Source organism: Mirounga leonina, unplaced genomic scaffold, assembly GCF_011800145.1.
Source record: "Mirounga leonina isolate KUSES-001 unplaced genomic scaffold, KU_Mleo_1.0 Mir_173, whole genome shotgun sequence".
In the NCBI taxonomy this organism is placed as follows: Eukaryota; Metazoa; Chordata; class Mammalia; order Carnivora; family Phocidae; genus Mirounga; species Mirounga leonina.
Window position 1 is genome coordinate 54,687,587 of NW_023270447.1, and position 10,368 is coordinate 54,697,954.

General features: G+C 48.1%; 1 pseudogene; it reads left to right on the top strand.

Annotated features, from left to right (window-relative positions):
• The first annotated feature begins 659 nt into the window (after positions 1–659).
• On the top strand, positions 660–2,710 carry LOC118018978 (annotated as a pseudogene).
• Positions 2,711–10,368: the final 7,658 nt, after the last annotated feature.

The window sequence follows — 10,368 nt, forward strand, 5'->3', positions numbered from 1 at the left end:
TTTTTTGCTGCTTTTGCTTTATTAGATAATAATTTTCAAATGCTGAAAAATATTTCCTCAATATTCTGTGTGATTTATGATGTAACAGCTACAGATCTGACATGTTTATAATCTGCATTCTTAACATTTTCCCCTCACTTTTTTATGTCTAGACCAGAGATCAGCAAACTCTTTCTGCAAAGGACTTACAGTAAGTATTTAAGGCTTTGTCAGTGTCATATGGCTTCTGTTGCACCTTCTCCTTTGTTATGTCTTTTAAACATTTTTGAAATGTAAAAATCATTCTCAGCTCACCATAGAAAAACAGCATGTTGGTTGTGATTTGCTGATTCCTGGTCTAAACAATTAACAAAACAATAACTCAAGCCTGACTTTGTAGTGTGGATGATTTCTGTGATATAAATACTCTCACTATGGCTAATTTCAAGCTACTAATGTGATATCCCTGAATATGTTGTGGAGTTGGGGAGTGGTGAGCAGTAACATGCCATTATATAGTATTTGTGCTATACAGATAGATTTAAATCACTTCAAGAGCATAGAAAGTAGCAGAATGTCATGAAATAATTAGGAAGTAATACATTTTCAGTATGTATGTTTCGCCTTTGTTTTTCTATACAACTTATTTAATTGTAAATGGGTATATTTATTTTCTGGTAATGGCGATGTTTAACAACTGGGGAACAGGTGAGGAGAACGGCAGAGGTCTGGTGGGGTCCTAGTGTGGCTGTAGTCTCTAATCAAGGTCAGAACTCAGTCTGTGCCCTTCGTCACAGCTTAGTCTTTGCAGGGCTCCATCTGGGGTTAATTTTGGGGCTCAATATATGACCTGAGAAAAGTTGAGTGTCTCTCTTGGTGAAGCAGATTGACCCCCGCACTACTGCAGTTTCAAACCTAGACCTCTCCATTTACGAGCCTGGGAGCCATCTCACGGGTCCCAAGGCTAAGAAGAGGCTCAGAGTTAATGTGGATCCCCACCCCGCCGCCCAAACCTGCCACTTCTGTTTCCTCCTGTTATCTCTGCATATCCCACTAGAGGGCAGCAGAGACTTGACTAAAAAAAATGTCCGCGGACCCTTCACCCAGGACCCCATCATCTGAGGGCGGGGAGAAGGATTTCCCCTTTTACTTGCACCACCGCTATGGTTCCAGGCTCAGCTTCTAGGATCGTGGAGCCAGACCCACTGACTCTGACCCCTAACCCCTTGCTCCTCCTCCGCTCTGGCTCTGTCTCTGGCCAAATACACTTTGGGACGTTGGGGTGGGGTTGATTACATTGGGGTGGGGTTGATTGTACTCCCAGTGCCTGGCATAGAGCCCAGCACTGAGTGGGTGCTTAGGAAATGTTCACTGAATCAGTACTTAGAGGGTGGGGTAATATAGTATATGGGAAAGAAACTGGCTTTATTTATTTTTTTAAGATTTTATTTATTTATTTGAGAGAGAGAGGGTGAGAGGGTCAGAGGGAGAAGCAGACTCCCCGCTGAGCAGGGAGCCCGATGTGGGATCCCAGAACTCCGGGATCATGACCTGAGCCAAAGGCAGTCGCTTAACCAACAGAGCCACCCAGGTGCCCCAAGAACCTGGCTTTAAACATGATTTAACAATTTAAAGATCACTCTAGCTGTATGTCTTTAAGCAAGTCACTTAATCTCTCTGAGCCTTTGATTCACCATTTGTAATAGGAAACACTGATACCTAACTTGAAGTTCTGTTGTAAGAATTAAATGAAATGACATGAGGATGGACCCAGTATACACTAGGTGCTTAATAAAAGGAACAATTATTATGATGCAGTTTTGAGGTATGTTAAGTAATCCCATATGGATAAAGGAATAGATGGAAGATGGAAGTGTGATTGCCAGAGGGGACTGAAGGTCATGAAGGAGCCTGAATGCCATGTTGAGGACATAGGGTTTTCTTCTGCCTACAGTGGGGAGCTCCTGAGGAGCTCTTCAGTCTACTTGGTGAGATGAAACCAAGACACAGGAAACCTCTTATCTCAGCTCCTTGGCATTCTCACTTATTGAAAATCCAGTGCACGCATGCACGCGCGCGCACGCACACACACATGCACACACAGGTACTTAATTTGGAAATTACTTCAAATTTACAGAAAAGTTGCAAATATAGTAGAAAGAATACCATATCCTTTTTATCGAGAAGCACCTATTGTAAATTGTCACATTTGTTTTATCATTTCCCCCCTCCCTCCTTCTCTCTGTGTATTATTATTTCTGATCCACTTGAGAGTAAGTTGCATACATCGTGACCCTTTCTCTCTAAATACTTCAGTGTAGACTCTGTGCGTTCTTTCTCTGTTGCTGTGGCCGCTTGGGTTGCTTCTCGCCAGACTCGCCATGGGTCGAGCTGGACGCGCACTTGGCCGCTGGCTGCGTGCCCGCAGGACTGGAGAAGCGGCTCGGCACGGCCAGAGCAGCCATCCTGGGCAAACCTGAGGACCACGTGAACATGACGGTGCCACCGGGTCTGGCCCTGGCGGCGAACGGCTCCACGGTGCCCAGCGCGCAACTGCTCATCTCCTCCGTCCGTGTGCAGGCACCGCGGAGGAGAACTGCGGCCACAGCGTGCGACTTTCCGGGTTCCTCACAAGGAGCTGGACCCGGGCCAGGATCGGATCATTACGCGCGTTTTCCCCGTGGAGCCCTAGTAGACTGGCAAGAAAGGGACGGTCATGACTTTTCTCTGATTGGCACAGAGGGCGTCCAGGACACCTGTGAGCTGTCCGCCCCTTCCAGAGGGGCCTCCTGGCAGAGTGGGGGCCTGGTGGATACCAGCTTCATGCAGAGGTGCCTGTGACCTCTCGGTCCTCTTCTTCCCCCACCCTCATGTCAAATAAATGAAGAGAGCTTCCTCTTACATAAATAAGCAAACAAATACTTCAGTGTTTACTTTTGAAGGATAAGAATATTTTCTTACATAAGCACAAGACAGCTAACAATTTCAGTAATTTTATTGTTGATAAAATGCTCATATCAATTTTTGACTATGTAAGTGGAATAATGCTCCCCCCAAAGATGTCCACATCCTAAATAAATCTGTGGTTTTGAGTCATTAAATTTGTGATTATTTGTTACAGCAGCAATAGAAAACTAACACTAATAATTTCATCAGTTCTGACTGTATTCCAGTTTTGTCTGTTGACCATTAACGTGCTTTATAGCATTTTCTCCCTCCAGTAGATGATCATACATTGTATTTTTTTTTAAAAGATTTTATTTATTTATTTGAGAGAGAGAATGAGAGCATGAGAGGGGGAGGGGCAGAGGGAGAAGCAGACTCCCTGCCGAGCAGAGAGCCCGATGCGGGACTCGATCCCGGGACTCCAGGATCATGACCTGAGCCGAAGGCAGTCGCTTAACCAACTGAGCCACCCAGGCGCCCTCATACATTGTATTTAATTGTCATATCCCTTTAGTCTTCTTTAACTTGGATTGGTTCCTCAGCGTTCCTTTGTCTTTTATGCCAATGACATTTTTGGAGATTCAATCTGCCCCTGCCCCTGGCTCCTTTTTAAATAGAATGTTTCTCATTTTGGGTTTGTCTGATGTTCCTCTGTAATGAGACTCAGGTGCTGCACCAGTGGCCGGGACACTGCATAAGGGATGTTGTGTCCTTCTCAGGGACACATCAGGAGGCACCTGTCATTGGTGATGTTCATTTTGATCCTCCAGTCAAGGTGTTTTTGGTATTGGGTGCCATCAAGAAGGGTTCCGTGTGGTGAGAACTGGTGCATCAAGGTTGTCATTGGTCTGCTGGGAACTGGGCACCAGGGGATAATTGATACCTAATATCTGCCTTTGCAGACACCATAGCCTCCCGAGCGACTCCCAAGCGAGTGGGAGGCCAAACAAGTAGACTTAGTCATTCACACGTGTGTTCATTTCTTTTTTTTTTTTAAAGATTTTATTTATTTGACAGAGAGAGACCCACAGCGAGAGAGGGAACACAAGCGGGGGAGTGGGAGAGGGAGAAGCAGGCTTCCCGCGGAGCAGAGAGCCCGATGTGGGGCTCCATCCCAGGACCCTGAGATCATGACCTGAGCCGAAGGCAGACGCTTAACGACTGAGCCACCCAGGCGCCTGCGTTCATTTCACACATGCTGATTGAGCACCTATGTGGGATACAAAGGTGAGCAAGAGAGAGCTGGTGTTTACCTTCATGTTGCTGACAGTCTAGCAGAGAGGATGGCTGATTAAAAGATTGCTGTGTCCCCAGCGTCTAGACCTGTGCCTGCCACGCAGAGCTGCTCAGTAAATCAGGGTTGACCGAATTGCTGAACATCAGCACAGCACCAGTCCTTCCCTACAGATACCGGTTTGCCCTGCTCCCTTAACAGGCAAGGAACTGCAGCTCAGAGAAGGAAAACAGTCCCCTGTGGCCTAACCAGGTGGCTTTGGGGGCTGTAGGCCCTGCTCCTCCCAAGCAGGGTGGGCCAGCGAGTTGGGAGTTTCCAGTCCGTGGGCAGCTGGGGGTTGGTTCATCTGGGAAGGCGCTGTCCCCCCTGCCTTCCTGGGGTGCTGCCTCCTCTCCCCAGCCTGCTCTGGGGTCTGGGGCCCCCTGATTGGGCCTGTGGTTATTTAGTCAGTGATAATATTGAATTTACTTTCATCTCTGAATTGCATCAAATGTCGCCAGTGACATTTAGCTGACACACAAGGAGGAGGCTGGCATTTTTAGATTGTCAGCGTGTTACAGATGTAGAAGCGGATTGTGTCGGGGCGTCTGGTTTATTGTTAATTAGATGGAACAGGCAAGGCCTCCTCAGTGAGCAGGCGGATAAGCCCTTCCACAGCTCCCTCTTCAAACTGACTTCAAATCCCCTCCCGGAAATTAATGAGGCCGCCAATTTTCCCATCATGATGGGAAATTCATTTCAGAAGTTTGGGGAGCAAACACAAAGTGAGTTGTTCTCTATCTGTGGATCTCCTTTATATTTCAGTTATGTCCCGAAAACTTACCATCTTTCTCCTTTCTAATTGAGAGAGAAAATGAGAAGTGACATGGTTAGCGATTCATACTAGTTCAACACCTCCACAGCAACAAATATTTCTGGGATGCTTCCTGGCTGCCTGGCCCCAGGTTCGTTCCTTAACCTCTCTGCCTCGGTTTTCTCATCTGTTAACTGGGGATATTAATAGTCTTACCCCGAGGGTGTTGTGAGAAGTAAATGAATTTAAATATTCAAAGTGCTTAGAAAAGTGCCTGACACATAGTAGGCGCCACGTCCCTTTCTGCGACCACTACCAGCACTGCAATTATTATGGGTAGTGTAGTGGGTGCTGAGGAGGTCCGGAGTTGTGGGAAGCTCCCCCATCCCTCTGGTAACTTATCTGATGGAGGAGATGGACATATCCGCAACCAACTCCTCACATATTGAAATATTATTTCAAGATCCCATGATTGTGGAACTTGAAAGTTCTATGACTTCATATTTTTAAGATTCTCTGAATTCATGGTCCTAACATTCTATGGGGCTATGATTCTACGTTCTGCGATTCTGTGAGGTGATCTGAGGTGACAAACACTGGCTTGTTGTTCCCCAAGCCTGTTTTCCTCGCCTCCTGGGACTGTTTCTGCAGCCTCCCTGTAGTTAGGTCTGGCCATGGGGCTGAGTTCTGGCCAAGGAAGGTGGGTGGGAGTGGCCAGGCCCGGCTACGAAACTTCCCATGGAATCCTCCACGTCCTTTCCTTCTCCCTCTCCTGACAGAATGGACAGAATGCCAAGGCCTACTGCCGCCAACAGTGGGCAGAGCCACCATGCTGAAAGAGCCCGAGTCCCTGAATAAACATGTGAGAGGTGGTCCAGTCAGGAGCGTGAGCAGGAACATATCTATTGTGTAAGCCACTGAGATGTCAGGATTCATCTCACCTGGCAGCTAGCAGTTTAGGGCAGATGAGAAGGCAGGTGGGAACCTTCCTGATAGAACCTCCTTCCCACCCTTTCCTTATTATCTGCCGTCTGCCATCAGTTCTTTCTTGTTGCTTTCCCCAGCCCTGCAACTGGGTCACAGTGTCCCCAACATGAAGGTCCAGGGCTGCCCCATCGGGAGCCCCAAACTCAGCTGTTAGCAGGAGGGGATATAAGACTGGCTGCTGGGATCATGCCCCTGTGGCTTAGTCCCTGCCCCTCCTTACCTGCAGCAAGCATGGGAACCCCAGCTGGAGTTGATGTCATTGCTCTGACGGGGGGCCAAGGACCCCATCCCATGGGCAGGCCCAGGCCTCTCATGCCAGCCCCATTTCCTTTCTCTGTTGGAATGAGCAGGGCCCAGCTCCTTCCCTGGGTAGGCAGGAAGCGAGGTCTCTGCTGGTGCTCTCACCTCCGTCCCCCCTTGTCCACAACCTGTGCCACGCCCCCCTCCTCTCAGCGTGACTGCCAGGTGGGGCAGGTTGCTTCTCCCTGTCCAATAACCGGCCCCCAGCTCAGCCAGAATGTGGCCTGTGGACTCAGGGCACCCCTCTGGAGAGGTAAGATTTTGCTCCAGTGGAATTAGGAATACAGTCTGTTCCTTGTCAAAGGGGACTTCCTGTGATTTATGCTTAAATTTCACTGCAAGAGATTGTATATTCAGCTTGCACTAGCTAGATAAATAAATGGGCACATAGATAAGAGCCTTCGCTTCTGTCAGAGTTTGGCTCACAACCTGGGATCTGAATTTTAAAAACAACCTCATAAACTTCAGCCACTAGGTTACAAAGATAGTGGGGGTTAGGGGAGAGAGGCAAATGGAAGACCCACCACTTCTCTATTTGGCTAGCTTGAACTCCGAAGCCACCTCTTCCAGGATGCCTTCCTTCATTCCCCCAGATGGAATCAGCTGGTCCTTCTTCTAGGCCTCAGTTTTCTCATCTGTAAAAGGCAGATGCCTATTCACAGGGGTACACTAAAGATTAAATGAGATGCTACACACAACACGCTCAGACCAGGGCCTGGCCCTAGTGAGTGCCCAGTTCTATTAGCTGCAGCTCTTGGGGTAGGTGTTGGTGTTGGTGTTAGGCTGGCTCATGAAGATTCCAGTCTTCATGGAGATGCACTGACGTTCTGGGAAAAAGACCAGTGAAGAAAACTTTAGCTTCAGGACACCAATATTAAGGACTTGAAAAAAGGCGGACAAAGGCTATTCCTGGACTCTGGGAAGGGTGTCCAGGAGGGGCAGTAACTGGGCTCAGTTATCTGTCTTCAGTGGAGGGAAGCACTTCTGAGCAGGGACCTGAACTAGTCTTTCAACCCAGCCCTTCAGCAAACACTCATCCTGAGTTCCTAAAGAGAATGGCACTGGTGCTTAGTAGAAACCCATTCATGAAAACTAGGGCAATTTAGAGGCCAGTTTACATGTAAAGAGACTGAAGTTCAGAGAGGGTAAGTTACCTCCCCAAGGTCACACAGTCATTAACTGGCAGAGCCAGGATGGGAACTGCAGTCTCCAGGTCTTTTCCTTGGTCTGGTCCAGGGTCCACATGAATGAGGGCGGCAGCTGTAGGGGTGGAGGATTCAAGAGCAGCCCCCCACCTCCCAGTTGGCCCAACTGGTGCTGGCAGTTGGAAAGCTCTGGATGCCACTGAACAGAAATCATGAGCCTCCTGGGGGCCAAGAGAAGAGGCTGGGGTCTTGTGGATTCATCATTCCGTGTCCATGGGATGGCCTTCTCCTCTAGCTGGCATGACAGGGAGGCCAGCAACACCGAACGTGATACCTGTTCCCTGCAGATTAGTGCTTGATTGCCAGGGCCATACAATGTACACTGCACATTTGCTTTATGTAAATAACAAAATAGAAAGGCAGCCTCTGTCACCATGCAGCTCTGCTGTCCTTTGGAGCAGGAGGCTTCCCCCTGAAAGATGTTTAGGTACTAATGGATTCTACCTGAGTTGCCATCTAAACAGCAAACATCTTTGCAGCTGCATAAAATCTTTCCCATTTCAGGTGGGTGGCTGGGGAGATGCTGCGAGCTGAGCGGAGGTGGGCTTTACGAGCCGTTATTTTTAGAGCATGCGGCAGGCCTTGGAGATCTGAGCGGGTGCAGATGTTACAGAGAGGTTTTTCAGGTTGGATACAGTCTCAAAAAATGGAAAGAGGCCAAAAGAGGTGGTGATTCTTTAATGGCAGAGCCCGAGATAAAAGGCTAATATATTGGTGCCACCTTTTTAACCTGAATTTTATAGCGATGAAATTTAACATCCATCTTCCATTATATGTTGTCAACTTTATGGCTGTACCTGGAGTCTCACTGATTTCCTGATGAGCATGTCTGTGGGAATTTGCTCCAACCTGTGTATTAGAGGTGGTCTAAGTGACACAGAGCTTTGAATATATGGAACGCATTTTGGTTTTCTCTCTTCTTGCGGCTGCTGCAAAGTCAGAAGATATATGGACAGCTGACCTCTGATTAATGGTGAGCTCATGGATATGCCTGGGACAGGAATGTGTCCTGAGAATAGGAAAGTCAGGGAGCAGCTGAGTCAACCCAAGGGATGGGAGGTTATGGGATGGACCCCAGTCACGTGATTGGAGGCAGCCCTGCAGAGAGAAAGGCACACATTGTTCCCTGAGACACAACTGGGCTTACGTCTCAGATCCGCCACTTTTGACTGTGAGTCTGGGAAAGTCATTTCACTGCTCTGAGCATCAGATTTTTTATCGGGGAGCAAGTAATGGTCTCTGCCTTAAAGGGCTGACATGAAATAAGGAATGTGAAGTTCCAACCACCAATGGGTGCTCCATAAATGCTGGTTTTTATCCCCTCTGGTGACAGCTGGGTTTAATCTAGCTTAGGTGTACTGTATTTCTGTGTTTTCTTTCTCTCCGTGTATGTCCACTGACTTAGAAACTGGGCTGAGTAGAACAAAGATCATTCATCCCTCTTTGCTCAGTGTATAGCCCTGGCGTATGGATATTGTGGGTCCTGTTTTCTACTGAACATCTGACTTTTTTAGGTTTGGAATATTGTGGTATAGACTATTTCCTGACATAAGCAATACTTCAGCTGTAGATTAAAATATAAAAGACTCAGTCCTTGGTCTTTGGCCCCAAGTAGGTCCTCAGTAACTATCTGTGCCGGAATGTTAGCTAATGAATCACCAACCAGTGCCTGTCCTCCAGGGGCTCCATATTTAAGCTCCACAGGGATCATGGGGTGACCACCTGCCCCTGGAAGTGGCCGAGCAGATACTAAAAACATCTTGGACTCAGAGAGCCCTTCAGTTTCCTCAGGCAAAGGTTCTGCACCACATGCTACACTGAGCAAAGAGGGACGAATGATCTGAGGAGGTGGGAAGTCTTCACAGAGGAGGTGACATTTGAACTGGTCTTGAAGTTGCAGAAGAATTCTCCAGAAGGAGAAAGAGAAGAGCGCTGCAGGCAAGCAGCCTCTGTAAAACCCAGAGGCGTGAAAGGTGTGTTGCAGTTGTGACCTGAGTGAAACCTTAGAGCAGCTCTGCAACCCCAGGGGCAGCCGATGCTGCAGATAGAGTCCTGCCGCCACAGAGTGGCAGCTGGGATGCTGCTCGCTGTAATATTAGCTCGCATTTATTGAGCACTTAATGTGTGCCTGGCACTATAGTGTTCTGCACATATCAACTTCTTTAATCTCCATCAAGCTTATGAGGTAGCTGCTACCTAGCTAGCCAGCTAGCTAGCTATCCCCACTTTAGAGATGAGGAAACTGATGCCCACAGAAGCTAAATAACTTCCCGAGGGTCACATAGCTAAAGGTGGCAGGCACCCTGCATCTCCCTTTCCTCCACTTTAGTGCACTGCCTTATTTGGTGTTTCCCAAGACAGAAGTGTGTGGACCACAGATCTATTATATGATAAGGCCAGAATGAGCCGCTAATGTGGGAATCATTGTTCGCTGGTGATAAGGCGGGGAAGGAAGAAGAAATCACATGTGATGACAAGGTGAAAAATAAGAGATGGCTAAAATTAAGTGCTATTACTCACACACCTCGGGCCCACACCCACACCTGTTTTTCTTCCTGTTTTCTTCCTTTTTTTCTCCCTGCTAGTTTTTCGTAGGGCTGGTCATAGGTCGCTGGTGATAAGAAACAGGGAGTACGACATTGTCCAGAGTGGCCTCCCTGCGGGCACTGACCTGGGAGGCAGCAGCAACTCCCTGGTGTAGGAACCACTTTACTTCCCGCCTTCCTCCTCGTCTTTCTCTTCTGAAGCTCGACTTTACATTATTACCCCCCTCTTCACATGTTGAAGACACTGGGGATCAGGAAGTTTGTCAATAGTGTGGTGGGTTGGGGTGGCTGTAAGATGGAGGGAGGAGGAGGGAATTGGAAGGGAAAGGTGGGGGAGAGGGAAGGATGGAATGGTGGAGGAGGGGGGAGGGGAAGCAG